A 16604-nucleotide genomic window follows, 5' to 3' on the forward strand; every position below is an offset into this window, starting at 1 on the left:
TATAATGGGATTTATAAGGGTACTTTTCAAAGGAGGGAGGGATCAGGAAGGGATTAGACAGAAGTGTAAAAATAGCTTTTGAGTTGAGAGATTAGAAACTTCGTAACTGAACCTCTGTTGAAACATACGATGGGGAAGGGGTTGAAGCCAGTTCTTGAGAGATACAAGAACACCTGTGTCCAATGGCCACCCAGAACGTCATCCCTATGGTTTTACTTCTGTTAAGTACTAACTGTCATGGGTTTAAAAGCAAATGCACATCAGAAACTTAAAACATTCTGGGAAGAAGCAAAATTTTCAGATGAAATGACTGTTCACATACCCACATTCAGGAGTAGAGGGCACAGAAATATTCAAATCTGGAAGAACCAAAAGCAGAAACTAAAGCAAAGGTGCTGATAAAGACTTTCATCCAAGGAGCAAGTGACAGGTTAGACACAAAGCTGGGGGTGAGGGGTATCACCTGCAGCCACTCATTTGGGTTGACTTTTTTGGACCCACCTTTCCTTTTTGATGCGTAAGAGTAAATAATTCCAGTATTTTTCCTACCTTACAGCCTTACATCACTACCACTACATGACTAATCCCTCCCCCAACACACACACACACACACACACACACACACACACACACACACACACACAGCTTTCTCTTCCACACTGCACCTTCTAAGTGAGGGTGAGGTCGAGGTTAATCATCATCAAGATTGATCTTGATGGAACAGGAAGGTCTCCCAAGTCACATTTTACTGCAATCATTACCAGATCCCCAGGAAAAGCAATCAATAGCCATTGTGCAATCAAAGAAAAGCAGCAGGAGGTCCAAGTACACAGGAATTCCCACCTGGTTTTGACTCAGAGATTGACTACTCTTGCCTCCTGTCTGTGTCTTTTGCACACTTAATTTAAGGAAAGAGAATATCTGGATACCCCACTGAAGTCAGCACAGATTACTCACAAACTCATGGAAAAAATTTGGAAACATCCTAAAAATAGATCTCTACTCTAGAATAAATCCTCAACCTCTAAAAGCCTAAATAAAGTATAACTAGGAACTCTGACTTACTGTACTTCTTTTTACTCAAAATTCAATTCTATCATTTTTCATGATTCATATTTATGTTGAAACATTTGATTACATATGAAAAACTCTTTAGTCATAACTCAGAATTAAATGAGATAATAGTATTTCTCCTTCCTTAAAGATGTCACTGTACTTCTTGGCTCATTCTTGTGTTTCTTTTCTCTGATGTCACTAAAAGAGATATCTAGAAAGGAAAATGTGAGCTCTCCCACTAAACTATAGAATATTGTACACTGATTATTAATAAAGTAGTTTTGGAGTTGACAATGTCTCTATTAACTCAAATGCCTGGTATAAATGTAGAAGTCATAAAATTTTACTTAGCAAAGACTTATTCTGAATGCCTTAGGTATATTCTATCACCCTAGTGACATCAACTCCTTCTTCTACTCTAAGTGATTCTCTCTCTCTCTCTCTCTCTCTTTCTGTCAAATCTGGAGGTACAGAGGTAGTAGGGGAGGAATTTATTTAGTGCTTGTTGTGAATGAGAAATGTGAGACTCTGAGAACAAAGTCAAAAACATTGAGCAAGGCCAGCAAGTTCTATAGAAAAAACATATGAAGAATACTTAATTTGATGTCAGGAAGAGAAGAAAACAAGAGGATTAGATAACTCTGCCTATCTCTTAAACATCAGTTGTCCTTGACATTATCCCCTCATCAGATAATTATTATGGGCATATTTTAAACCAGATACTTTGCTAGATGATGAGGTTATGGTGGTAAACTGAAAATATATTTTTTTTTATTGCCACGAGGGTTTTGCCAGCCATTTCCCTTTTTTTCTCCCTTTCCTTTTTATTAGACAGAACAGGGAGAAATTGAGGTGTGTGTGTGTGGGGGGGGGGGGTAGAGAGTGAGAGGGAGACACCTGTAGACCTGCTTTATCACTTGTGAAGTTTCCCCAGCATTTAAGGAGTGGGAGTGTGGGCTCAAACTCAGCCCATGAACATGTTCATGTGTGCTCTCAACTGGGTGTGCTACCAGTTGGCCCACTGGGAAAAAAATGCCCTAGATGATATTTATATTCCAATAGTGGTTTATGAGAGGCAGAAAGAAGTTACTGTTTAGCTATGTGCGATGAGGAAAGTAACTTAATCTCCCTATTTTTTTTCTTTCTTATTAGTAAAGTGGGAGAGGAATTCTGTGAAATGTGAACTATGCATGCAGTATGCATAATACTGGTAGATGTTAAGCTTATGATACATGGTGAATTACATCTTTGGGACTTCAATGGTCTGAGGTAGCTAGGCTCAAATTTGGAGCAAGTGCTTATGGTTGAGAACAGATAGTTTTAATTTACCTTTCATTGATGGTACATTAACATACAATGCTGTGAATTAAGACCATACTATTCTCCACCTACCACATCAAGAGGAGGGACAGTTCCAGGTCACCAAGGTATAGATGATGCTCCCAGGCACCCAGAAAACCCTTCACTGCTTCCATTTTTAAAACCCTTTGGGCAAGCATTTGACTGCTGTTAACTTACTAGTAGTAACCAATTATTTCTTCTTTTTTATGGTAAATGAGTTCCCACCATATGGGACTCAGGGGGAGATGACACCTACAAGGAATATGGGGTAGAACCATACTTAAAGAAAAGATTCTGGGTCTGCAAATGGAGATTAACAAGATGGAATCCTTGTTGAAGAATTTCTTATGAAAATATTAAGATACCATGGTCCGGGAGGCGGTGTAGTGGATAAATCACTGTACTCTCAAGCATGAGGTCCTGAGTTCAGTCCCCAGTAGCACATGTACCAGAGTGATGTCTTGTTCCTTATCTCTCTCCTCCTATCTTTCTTTTTAATAAATAAATTTAATAAAAAAGAAAATATTAAGATACCCATCTTTACATAGCTGTTTTTTTCTAGAGTCATTTATTCTATTTGATGAAAATATTAGGCAGTTGATAAAATAGTTTTATAGTTGTTTATAGGCCTAAGGATAGCTTGCTTCCTTCCTTTCTTTCTTTCTTTCTTTCTTTCTCTTTTTTATTCTTCTTTGGTTCCTCTTTGGTCACTGTTCACTGCTCCTGCAGACTTTTGTTTTTAGAACTTTTTTTAATTATCTTTATTTATTGGATAGAGACCGTCAGAAACCGAGAGGGAAGGGGACGATAGAGAGGGAAAGGGACAGAGAGACACCTGCATACCTGCTTCACCACTCATGAAGCCTCCCCCTTGCAAGTGGGGACCAGAAGTTTGAAACTGGGTCCTTATGCATTGTAACATGTGTGTTCAACCAGGTATGCCACCACCCAGTCCCCTCCTGCTGACTTTTACAGATAGAAAGACAGAGATAGACATGGACAGAGGGAAAGACATCATAGCACTGTAGCTTCTTTCAGTGCAGCAAGGAGCAGGCTCAAACCTGGGTCGGGCTCATGACTAAGCCTACAGTAAGTATCTTGCTGATCCAGGTTATTTGTTTTAAGTCAACTTTGTGTTATTGTTGTTTCTTCTTTTACACAGAGAAGAATCTCATAAACTCAATGTTCAATATCGTTGTACTAGATTAGGATGCTGTGAGGGTCACTGTTGATTGCTGGTACTGTTCTTTCAACACAAATTTCTGCTATTTTGTATTTTGTCATCTTAATGACCTGACGATAAGACGTGAGAGAGTAAGTCCTCCTTTTTAATCACCTATTTGAAAAATTAACTATCTGAATCAAGATTAGCCCATAATTTATATACTTTTCATACCAATAAACTAGATGTTATTATTTTAACAACCTACTGTGTGTTTAGTAGGCACCAAAACTTTATTCTAAAACTTCAAAGCAATTCTACAGGGACAGATGACATTATGGCTTCTTGATAATGAAGAAGAAGAAAAAAAGATTCACACAATGTTCAACACTAACTCAGTAATAAAAAGATATAAATGAGGCAAATAAGCAGTCCTTGCAATCTATCCAACACAGGTGCTTCTTGCTTTTATGCTCCACATTTCTGCATGTGGACTACACAATCTGCAAAGGAGTTCTTGTCAGTTCATTCACTTGCCTTGGATTTCTAAGTCAGCACTGTGATCAAGCTGATTGGTATTAGAATCTGAGAGCCTGAAATGCTGGAGTACCCACTGAAGTGAATGATGAGACCAGCCTTTGAACTTGTCATTAATAAACTGAGCTGTTCATGTTTCTCTGTGGCATAGCCTGACATTTAGGTTGAGGTTTTGTAATTCCAATTAACAGCTCAGGGTGTGTGTGTGTGTGTGTGTGTGTGTGTGTGTGTGTGTGTATTTGACTGTCACACAATTAAAATCTATCTAAACTGAGGAGACTAGGCTATCATTAACAGTAACTCACTTTTATTTATTTAATGTTTTGGGGACCTGGGCAGAGTACAAATCAGGAACTGGCCTCCAGGGGACAGCTTTTTACACAGGAGTTGGTGATACTGGTTTAACTATTGGACAGAAGACAGCCTGATTGTTAGGTTTTTTATAAAAATGAACCAAAGAATGTGTCATTTGAAGAAATCAGACATGTGATTACTTTTCCCTTGCTACAATGGTACCCAAGAGATCTACAAGCCTCTTCTTTGATTAATATTGCTTGCAGTGGTTGCAAACTGCTCAACTTGGCATTGCATTTATCAAAATTTGCCAAAGCAGACAGGCATTGCCATGTGAGAAAGATGACTATAACAGGCCTGTGCCTTTCTTCGAATATCTGGGTCTCATGAATACAAGAAATAGTCATGCCAGGATGGGCTCATGGTCTGAATTTCCCTAAACCATGAAGGTCTCATAAGCAGCTCTTAAAATGATGATCTAGTTGTAATATTTCACATAAACCTGAATATTATTAACAGATACTATGTAGGATCCCTTACCTTTTTTTCTGTTTGATTTTTTGGTCACCTGGCTCCTGCCAAAGGCCAGAAGAAAGGAAGAACAAATTTAAGAAGAGACTTCTCACCATTTGTCTCCAAATACTGACCCCAGTTGTCTGTTGTTAATTCATCTGAAGCACTATGCTAAAAATAAAAATAATTCCAGACCCTGGGTAAAACACAGTGATTATGCAAAAGATTTCCTGGCATCACCACAAGCCATAGCTGAGCAGGGTTCTTGTAAAGTAATGATGATGATGTAAAATGCAAAACACAAAATTGATAACAAAAATTTTCACAAGTAATTCTAATGGTCAGACTTTGGTCATGCTGACCTTGCCTTTTGGACACTTCAACCTTTATCTAGATAGAGTCTAGGCTAATGGATCATTCTCTGGAAATCTGAATGTAATAGTGGTCACTGCAGTACTTTTAGTACAAACCTGAAGTACATCATCCTGGTCTTCACACAATGGCCATCCCCACATTGGATGGCAGCCAAATCCTCTAACTTTAATTGAAGGTTACACTAAAAGCTCCAAGAATGAAATCAACTTCTGCATTTACAGTAAAGTTTTGGCAGATAATATTGACCTTCATATTACCCCATGCCCCTTGCATAATGGCCCAGAAAAGAATTTCACTCAGAAATTAAGTTTCCCCTTGAGTCAGTTAAAGACTTGAGAGGATTTGCTGTGTCATATGAAGTTGGGGCATGCTCCCTCCTTTATTCTGGTTGTAAGGGAACTCTGAGTTTTACTGTATACACAATCATAGAAACATTTTAACCTTTATGATTACTATAGATATGTTTTCTTTTACTCAACAATCTTTTTCTTTTTCTTCTTCTTTTTTTTTTTTTGGGGGGGGGTCTGTCAATGCCAGGGCTTCATGACTCCAGGCCAAAACTTTCAATCAGAAAGATACAGAAACAGCAAGGTAAAGATCAGTAAAAATATCACAGCATCAAAGATTTCCCGCAGTGTGGTAGAGGCTGGACCCAAATTTGGGTCATAGGTATGGCAAATCAGGCCCCCTCATTTAAAATATTAAACAAATTGCTAATTTACCGATGTCATTTTAAGAAGCTATTTTAAAATGTTTTAGGGATCTGGTCATGGCACAACTGGTTGAGCACATGTTCCAATACATATGGACTCAGTTCAAGCCCCTTGCCCCTAGCTGCAGGTTAGAAGCTTCACAAATGGTGAAGCAGGTCTGCAGGTCTCTCTCTGTTTTTTTTTTTTTTTTTTTGCCCCCAGGGTTATTGCTGGGGCTCTGTGCCTGCACTATGAATTCACTGCTTCTGGAGACCATTTTTTTTCCATTTTTTGTTGCCCTTGTTATTGCTGCTGTTGTTGGATAGGACTGAGACAAATGGAGAGAGAAGGAGAAGACAGAAAGGGGGAGAGAAAGATAGATACCTGCAGTCCTGCTTCACTGCTTGTGAAGCCACCCCCCTGCAGGTGGGGAGTCAGGGACTTGAACTAGTTAGTATCTTTATGCCAGTCCTTGTGCTCCATGTGATGTGCATTTAACCTGCTGTGCTACCACCTGGTCCCCAGGTCTCTGTTTTTTTCTTCCTCTTTATCCCCTTTTCCTCTTGATTTCTCTTTCTCTATCATATAAATCAGTATGCTTTGAGGGAAACAGTATTAAAAGTCTGAGAATCTGGAGAGTATATTATGACATTTTGCAAAAGAAGTACAGGTTTTGGAGCATACCACCAAAGGTAAATATGGAAACAGATGTCTAGATGCATACTTTATTCTTTTTTTTTTTTGTCTGCTACACTGTGACCCTTGCCTTAAACTCATTTTTTAAATTTAAAACATTGTATTTTTGTATTTATTTATTAATAAGAGGGATAAGAGAGAGAAAGAACCAGACACCATTCTGGCACATGTGCTGCTGTGGGGGTGCTGAACTCAGGATCTCATTCACCACCTCCCAGACCACTCCTTAAACTCCTGTTGGTGTCCTTGAACAAGTCCTTTCTGGTACTAGGCCACATTGTAGATCTTCTTCAGCTGAATATTATATTATTCATCTGCGTGAGCTATGTTTCTAATATTTCCAGCTTCACACATAAACAATTTAAAATTATATGCATCTATAGATTTCATGTATTACTCTTTATATTCAAAACCATTAATATGAAAAATTTCAAAGTCATTTTAGATTGCAGATAATTTCAGCCAGATATGATTTGAATATGACATGTGACTTTTGTTGGTTTAGAAATATTGAGAGGAGGCTGTTCCTATTTCAAGAGCCTGGCTTAGTTCAAAACCATATAGTCTGCCTTCCACAGAATTCCCTTCTCTAAGAACCTCAAGTGCTCACTTAGACCAGAGATTCTTTGATCTTTAATAATCTTGATCCCAATAACCTTGTAGTATAAGTTGAAGTTAATTAATTAAAAAAAAACTACAAAATAACATCAAACAAAAACAACCATGTAGAAGAGAATTTTAGAAAGCATTTGTCAGCATCCGCAACTCTGCATACCTAGTAATTCTTTTCATAGAAATTAACTTCACTAAATTGTAAGAGATATTCCAAAAACAAGAGAGAAAAACTATTCACAAATATTTCATAGTTGGGATATTTATAACATTAAATTATTAGAAAAAAATCTCCATAGTCGGTGATGTAGGAGTAGTTATAAAATTTAACATATGCCCATTTGTCTGGGCTTCAAGAAAACACTTTAATTCACTGGCATAGTGGTGTCACGAATGGATAATATATCATTCAGTTTGATAGTCATTAATATTATATTAATATTGTTTGAACAGGGAAAGGCATTTTAGCTTTCGTTTTCATCATGAAGCCAAAGTAGAGATATGTCCACAGCCTAGAAATTTAGATTCTCGGGAGTTGGGCGGTAGCGCAGTGGGTTAAGCGTGCATGGTGCCAAGTGAAAGGACCGGCATAAGGATCCTGGTTCAAGCCCCCGCAAGTCTGCAGGTGTCTGTCTTTCTTTCCCCCTCTCTGTCTTCCCCTCCTCTCTCCATTTCTCTCTGTCCTATATAACAACAATAATATCAATAACAACAATAATAATAACTACAACAAAAAAACAAGGGCAATAAAAGGGAAAATAAATAAATTAATTAAAAAAGAAATATAGATTCTTTATCTAATTATATTAAAATTGAGAAAGTTATTTTGTTTCTCAATTACTTCAATTTGTCATTACAGAAAGAAGAGCAGTTCTTGGGTATTTGTCAGCTGATATTTTTTTATTATCTTTATTTATTTATTGGATAGAGACATCAGAAATTGATAGGAAGGAGGAGGCAGAGAGGAAGAGAGACAGAGAGACACCTGTAGCCCTGCTTCACCACTCACAAAGCTTTCCCCCTGTAGGTAGGGATCAAGGACTTGAATCCAGGTCCTTGCACATTATAAGTGTGTGCATTCAACTAGGTGCACCACCACCTGGCCTTAGTTGAAATTTTCTTATGTTGATTTTGTGATGAAATTGTCACAAAACATTTCAAAGTATATTTCTCAGTGGTCAACATTCTGAGGGTGAAAGCAGGACCTCAGCAACATTCCCATTTATTTTTTCTTATGCACACTAACTCAGTAGGTAGGAAGGACAAGATGTCCAATGGCATTCTCCTTAAATTATTACAGAGCATCTTTAAACAAGCAGTATTGATATACAGTCATCACTCATTTAAGGCAGTTAATCAGTTCCAGACTCTACTGCAATAAGTGAATTTCCTCAAAGTAGGATTATTTATAAATCAATTATTTTCATAGAGCATAGGAAAGCTGCTTACAACCTTCTAAATATGGGTTTTAACATTATTAGAGTCCTCTAGACATGAAATCACACCCCTTTAGCTCTGCTTCCTTGTTGAAAGAGACTGTAGTCATTGCACAGATGTTCTTTTCATTTTCTGGATGGAGCAAAAGGTAGACTCATTCAAATTGTAATGGCAGGCAACCTCCATGATTTTCTTGTCATCTTTGATCATAACCAAGCGTTTCACCTTCTCCTGGATGGTAAGCATCTTCCTCCAGCACTTAGTTTCATCCTCAGAAGCATGAAAGCTCATTTAGGAGCCATTCTGGGGCTTAGAAGGTTTTCAGAAATTGCAAATAAGTCCAAGAGCAAAGATGCTTCAGATGTGTAACGATGTATAAGAGGAACATGCTCTGACTGGCTTGGTTTCACCACACCTGATTTCAAACAGACACAAGGAGTGGTTGAGTGGTTCCACCTGGCATTGAAACATTTACAGGGTGCTCGAATACATAGGCCGGCAGTCCATGAGTACAGTAACTTTAATTTTAATTGTAGCACGGGGTGTATAATTAAGTCAGACAACCGAGAGCATGCTCTGTCATTTTCACTGTCTCAATCAACTTTTTTTTAATGAATATATTTGAAAATAGCAGCAAAAGTCGAAGAGCAAAGCAGTGAGGGATGACTGTATATGACAGTGAACGCATGCCTGCTAAAGCCACAAGGTCTGAACCTTCTAAATACCTCATGGAAACTGGGGTTTACCAGTACTTTAGACTTTGAGCAAACTTATTTTGGGCTAACAATAGCACAGGAGAAACAGTAAAAATCATGGTTTTAGAGTGGTCTGGGGAGTGGTGCAGTGGATAAAGCATTGAATTCTCAACCCTGAGGTCCTGAGTTCAGTCCCCAACAGCATATATGTACCAGAGTGATGTCTGGTTCTTTCTTTCTCTTTCTCATGACTAACTAAATAAATTCTTTTTTAAAAAAATCATGTTTTTTTTTTTTTTTTTGTGGTCCGGGAGGTGGCACAGAGGCTAAAGCATTAGACTCTCAAGCATGAGGTCCCGAGTTCAATCCCCGGCAGTACATGTACCAAAGTGATATCTGGTTCTTTATCTACTCCTATCTTTCTCATTAATAAATAAACAAAACTTTTTTTAAAAGATCATGGTTTTAGAAACAAGAGAGTTGGGTTAGCAGTGGCTGCAGACCTGGTTGAGCACATATTTTATTAGATGCAAGGGCCCTGGATGGAATCCCTGCTTCCCACCATTTATAGAATGGAATCTTCAGGTGTGGGGAAGGGAATCTGCAGGTCTCTCATTTTTTTTTCTCCCCCCCCCTTTTTTTTTGTTAGGCTTTTCTTTTTATTTAATATTTATTTATTCCCTTTTGCGGCCCTTTGTAAAAATATTTGTTTATATATTCCCTTTTATTGCCCTTGTTTTAATATTTATTTACTGCCTTTTGTTGCCCTTGTTGTTTTATTGTTGTAGTTATTATTGTTATTGTTATTGATGTTGTTGTTGTTGGATAGGACAGAGAGAAATGGAGAGAGGAAGGGAAGACAGAGAGGGGGAGGGAAAAATAGACACCTGCAGATCTGCTTCACTGCTTGTGAAGCGACTCACCTGCAGGTGGGGAGCCTGTGGCTTGAACCTGGTTCCTTACTACAGTCCTTGCACTTAGTGCCAAGTGCGATTAACCCGCTGCGCTACTGCCTGCCTACTTCTTTCTCCCTTTCTATCTCCCCTTATGCTCTCAAGTTCTCTTTGTCCTGTGAAATTACAAAGAAAGGAAAATAAAAGGGGGGGAAATGGCCAGCCAGAGTGGTGGATTCCTTCTGTAGGCACTTAAGTCCTAATGATAACCCTGGTTGCAATCAATACTAATTTTAAAAAAGAAACAAAAGAAGTTTCCCAAGATAAAACACTTTTTTATAAGAAATTATCTTTCTTTTTAAATATACATATTTTAGAGAGAGAGGGAAAGAGAGAGGGAGAGGGAGAGAGAAAGACAAAGAGACCAGAGCACTGATCATCTTTGGCTTATGTTGTGGGGGATTGAACCTGATACTTTGGAGCCTCAGGCACAAAGGTCTCTTTGTATAACCATTATGCTATCCTGCCCTACATGAAAGCACTTGTGAAACCACTATTTGGATCAAGAAATAGAATATTCCTTCCCAGCAAAATAGCAAGCTTGGATAGTGTGCTGCAATCCAAGTCATGCATGTGAGCCAGATTCTAGCCTGCCTCACACCACACTGGAAGAGGTTTCTGTGCCTGAGTTTTTTTTTTTTTTCCCCTCTCTATCTCTGCCTCTCTGCTTCTATCTCCCTGTCTTAAAAAGTCAGCCTGGAGTGGTGTAGCTCTGGTAACAACATAGAAGAAAGAAAGAGAGAAGGAAGGAAGGAAGGAAGGAAGGAAGGAAGGAAGGAAGGGAGGGAGGGAGGGAGGGAGGGAGGAAGGAAGGAGAAGGGAGGAACAGGAAAAGAGGAAAGGAAGGGAAGGGGAGGGAGGGAAGGAAGGAAATGGAGAAGGGGGAAGTAGGGAGAGAGGGAAGAAAGGAAGACAGAAATAAAAGAGGGAAAAGAAGAGAAAAAAAGAAATAGAAAGTTTCAGCAGCCTTTTTCTATGAACTTTTATTTTATCCCTTCTCAAGTTAACATTATTCTCCAATTTACCCCCATCAACGAGTGTGGTTTAATTTTGTATAAATGTAATTACATACACATTCTACTGTTGATGGCCATTTTGCTGTTTCCATTTCAAGTTCATTATGAACCAATTTATTACATATATTCATTCACTTCACCAAGCTTTTAGGTTTTAATTGCAACAAACATTTTTTTTTAAATCTCTTCACCTGAGAAAAGTGCTTTCCAACTTCCCTCTAGCCCCTGAATCTACCATCTAACATAACCCCCTAAGTCATCTCTCTAAAAGACAGTAATCAGAACTTTGAAGAATAACGAGTCCCATATAGAGGCAGACCTCACTAGACATATTTTGGGAAGTTACCCTTCCCCTCAGTTATGCCACTGAATACCCAGATGACAGGCACAGAGCTTCCCTCCAATTCCCTGTGCCTTCTCCTCTCACAGAGCCCAAAGATATGTGGGCCTTCTCTGTCCTATGGAGGGTGTTAATTCTTAGGGGCTCAGGGAGGTGCTCTCTCCTTTAGGCAATAAATACAGTTTTCCTGATCAGTATTAAAAATAGGATCTGATGAGGAGAGAATAAGACCAAGTCTGTCAGTCATTTATAACTGGTAACATTTGCTCCTCTCACTCTGGGTGAGATCAGTATAGCCACAGAATGCTCTGTGTTTGCGTAAAACAATGATTCAATAATAACAGCTGAAAATAAATGAAGACTGGCAAATGTAGCTATTGTGTTATTGGATGAGTTACCCCCAACCCCGCACTTAGACTACAAGATAGCTTCTCTTCACATAGTCTTCTTTACACACTGACCAGTAGTTTTATGACGTCCATGTGATTAGATCCATTTGACTGAGAAGGAACCTGATACTTTAATCTCTAAATAATCTTCTCAAGTTCTCTCAACTGGGAAGCATTATAGCCAATAGTTGAACTTGGGTTTGAGTGGCTGTAGATTCCAGTGAATTTTCCTTTTGACTCTTCGCTTTCTTCTTCTAGCGTTTGCCCTTCTTCCTTAGCCAATTAATGGCTTTGAAAGTGACTGGGATCCATGTGGATTCAGTCAGCTAGGAAGGATCCTCAGTTTCCCCAATGAATGGGTACTCACGGGATGCACCACGGGAAATTCTGTTTTTCAAATGAAATGTCTAAATGCTCAGCACTGGGCCCCTTTGTAATTGGTGCAAGCTGGTACTGTTGGAGGACAGCTTTGGGAAAGCAGGAAGCCAAAGAAGGGACCAGAGGAAGAAGGAACCAGAGTTGGCTCCAGCATGTCTCCATCCTGCACCTCCCTGATTGCGAAGGCCATAAAATGCAGATGGAGCAACTGAAGACAAAGGCTGAAACACATGCCCTGAGGGGCCTGCCTTTCCTGCCCTTCCTCTGAAGAGACTATAAAGCCTAGACCTGGAGGCCCTGAACATTTCTTGAGGGTATACATGCCTCCATATTATACTTTTTTTCTCCTTTTCTGTCCTTACCTTCTCTCAATAAATGCTCATATCCCTAAAACATGACTGGTTCTCTTGAAAGTCAGTCTAGAGCCTGACAGGAGGGAACTAGTTAGCTGCCCCCCCCCTTTTACAGTACTCTAAGAAGAGAGTACAGAGAAGAGAGCACAGCAAATGGTGCCACATAAGTCAGTTTGATTCATTTTTTCCTGGTTCTACTCTCCTCCTTGTACCTGACCTTTGTTCACCAGGGATGACAGCATGCTTATTCCTGTCAGGGTCGAAGGAGGCAGAGTCCATATTAATGGGACCAGCGCACCTTCTCTGGAAAGTCACACCAACAGGCCTGGCCTGTGCTGACCCCAAAGCATATAAAGTCAGGCTGCTAACAGGAAACGGTGATTTCTGACTTGCTTTCTAGTCCACCCTCATGCAGTGTCAGAAGGCTCCTCATTACCATCTCAGGATCAGAGCTGCCAGGTTGCAACTCTCTCTCCCTCCTGCTGATGCAGGAGGGAGGACTCAAGTCTTTCTCCCTTGGGATTGATGACTGCTATTTGTCTTTCCAGGACTTCCACCAAGGCTAGTCCATGTAGCAGGCAGGCCTGAGAAGCTCTCCTAATGCTTTCTGAGTCAGCAGATTGTTTCTGAGTTGGCCATGTGCCAGTGCCTTCCCGTTAAATACTACATTGATTTCAGGGCGTTTTTCCTTCCATGCAATCCAGGACCCTAAGTTGGCTGGGATAAGAAGACAGGGTGGAACAGTGTCATGAGGGGAGCTGGCTCAGCAGGTTTGCACACACAGCCTTAAGATATCTGATGCTACTAATTTACTTTATTTATTTAACAAATGTAATAATGTATTGGTATGATAGAGAACTTGGTGGGAGGATCAACCTAGGGATGAATCAGTGGACAGAAGGAGTATATTGATGGGGACCAAAGAGGCTACATTAAGAAGAGATAACAAAACATCAGAGGAATTCAATTCCACTCCTCTTTGTATAACCCAGTTAGTTGCCCTTCTGCTTCTCTGAGCCCCTCTGTCCTCTGTCAGATCCACTCCTGAAGGTATCTCCATGTATCCTTCCCTACCACCCCCCCCACCCCCTCTAAGTAGTTCTCCTTGCAAATGTCATGAATCCTTCCTTCTTGTTGTGGTAAAATGCAAACACTGTAAGATTTACCATTTTAATCACCCTAAAGTGCACAATTTAGTGTCACTGAATGATTTCAAACTATTGTGCAATCATTGCCACTAATTCCAAAACTTTGAGAACTCTAGTTCATCACTTCAAAAGAAAACTATGTACCCACTAAAGTTACCCCTCCATTCTTCATTTTTTAAATATTTATTTATTTATTCCTTTTTGGTGCACTTGCTGCAGTTATTGTTGTTATTGATGTCGTCGTTGTTGGATAGGACAGAGAGAAATGGAGAGAGAAGGAGAAGACAGAGAGGGGGAGAGAAAGAGAGACAGCTGCAGACCTGCTTCACCGATTGTGAAGCAACTCACCTGCAGGTGGGGAGCCGGGGGCTCTAACTGGGATCCTTCCACTGGCCCTTGAGCTTTGTGCCACGTGCGCTTAAGCAGCTGCACTACAGCCCCACTCCCACCCCTCTATTCTTCTTCTCCTCCAGCTCCTGACATTTCCTAATCTGCTTTCAAATCTATGGATTCTGCCTATTTGGGGGAAAGTTCATATACAAACTAAACCGAGTAAAGCACAATCAAGACCTTTTACAGGTGACTTTTCCCATTTAGCATAGTGTGCCAAAATTCATCTATGTTGTAGCGTGTAGAAAATATGCAGAAGTTAGAACACTCAAACACGTAAGTGATAATGTAAATTGATACTTTCACTATGGGGAATTTTTGTATTTTTTTCAAGAAACTAAACATTTAATTAGTATGTCACTCAGCAATTTATTCCTTAGTAAATACCATAACTGAAAAGACATTAAAACAGAAACTTTCTATGACTGTTCCTGCACTACCCACAACAGTCTTTCTCAAAAGTGAAAACAGACCAAATATTTATCAGATAATGAACAGGTAAAAATGCAGAATATCCACATAACAGGGGTATTTATATAGTATGCCACCTTCTTACTTAAACCCTGCAGAAGCATTCATATTAATGTAGTATGCAAGGCTGTAGGTCAGTGGTTATCTATCCCTCTTGACATCCAATTTGGGTTCATTATACCCTTTCTGTTTCTCAATTTCTCTCCTTTACCTTTTCTGATATTTTGAGGATAGTGTGTCCTCAGTTTCCTGGTTCTAAACTATCTTCTCTGTTATTATCTTCTTACATAACCTGTTAACTTCATTTCAGAACACTTCATAGTGTTAATTATTTGCAACCTCCCCACTTCTGTTTCATTTTATATTTATTTATTTATTTTCCCTTTTGTTGCCCTTGTTGTTTTTGATTGTTGTTGTAGGTATTATTGTTGTTGTTACTGATGTCATCGTTGTTAGGACAGAGAAATGGAGAGAGGAGGGGAAAACAGAGAGAGAGAGAAAGATAGACACCTGCAGACCTGCTTTACCGCCTGTGAAGGGACCCCCCTGCAGGTGGGTGTTGGGCATTACGCCAGCTCCCCCCTGCTCCACTGCTTGATGCTGTGGTCTATTTACATAATCATTGTTTTATCTGAGACCTGCCTTGACTTCAGGGCATTGGTTTAATCCCCACTAGTTAGATGGAAGCTTGCTACTTTCCCCGCTCTTTTCTTCTCCCCACCCCCTATCCTACCCATTTCCTTTTCTGACCTGGCACTTCCGCTTAGGAAGGTATAAAGGCAGTTCTTTTCTGATCAATAAAGGAGCACTGCATTGTGTTCCCGCTTAGCCACGTGTTCCAGAGTCTCTCTCTCTCTCTCTCTCTCTCTCCCGACAGGTGAAGAACCCACTCCTGTTTTTGCTACCAAGGTTTTCACACCTCAAGGCTTCCACCTCTCTTGGCAGACTGTTCCCTCTCCCTTTTTTGTGTTTTTAGATAGAAGGTAAGAGTCAAAGGGAAAAGGAGAGGGGGGAGGGGGAAAGGGAGAGGGAGAGGGAAAGGGAGAGAGAACATACTGTTTACCTAACAATCATGAGGCTTCCCTTTGGTAGGTGCTCTCATGTGGTCCCCTAGGGTTCAAAGCAGCATCTTCTCACAGGGTAAAGTATGTTTTCTATGTGGCCTGCTTGCTTATTCATTTTAAATTATTATCTTCCAAAGTTCTCTCTAGATACAATATTGTGTTGACTTTTCCATTATATGGTACACAGTGCTGGAACAGAACTTGAGGGTTTTGTTAGGTGCTCAGTAAACACTCGTTGTTTGAATGAGTAAGAAATGTAGCTGTTTTTGAGGGATACATTGGGTAATAACTACTATGTGATACCTGAGCAACTGGAACAGCAAACAAACAAGAGAATGAACTTGGTTGAGGGGCAATGATACTTCACTGAAGAAGGATATTTTTAAAGTTGGTGGCACTTTAAAAATTTTTTTTAATATTTATTTATTCCCTTTTGTTGTCCTTGTTGTAGTTATTTCTGCTGTTGTTATTGATGTCACAATTGGATAGGACAGAGAGAAATGGAGAGAGGAAGGGAAAACAGAGAGGGGGCGAGAGACACCTGCAGACCTGCTTCACTGCCTGTGAAGTGATTCTCCTGCAGGTGGAGAGCCGGGGACTCGAACCGGTATGCTTTCGCCAGTCCTTATGCTTTGTGTTACATGCGCTTAACCAGGTGCTCTACTGCCCGACTCCCGGTGACACTTTTAAGT

The sequence above is a fragment of the Erinaceus europaeus genome, chromosome 2, assembly GCF_950295315.1.
Source record: "Erinaceus europaeus chromosome 2, mEriEur2.1, whole genome shotgun sequence".
Lineage (NCBI taxonomy): Eukaryota > Metazoa > Chordata > Mammalia > Eulipotyphla > Erinaceidae > Erinaceus > Erinaceus europaeus.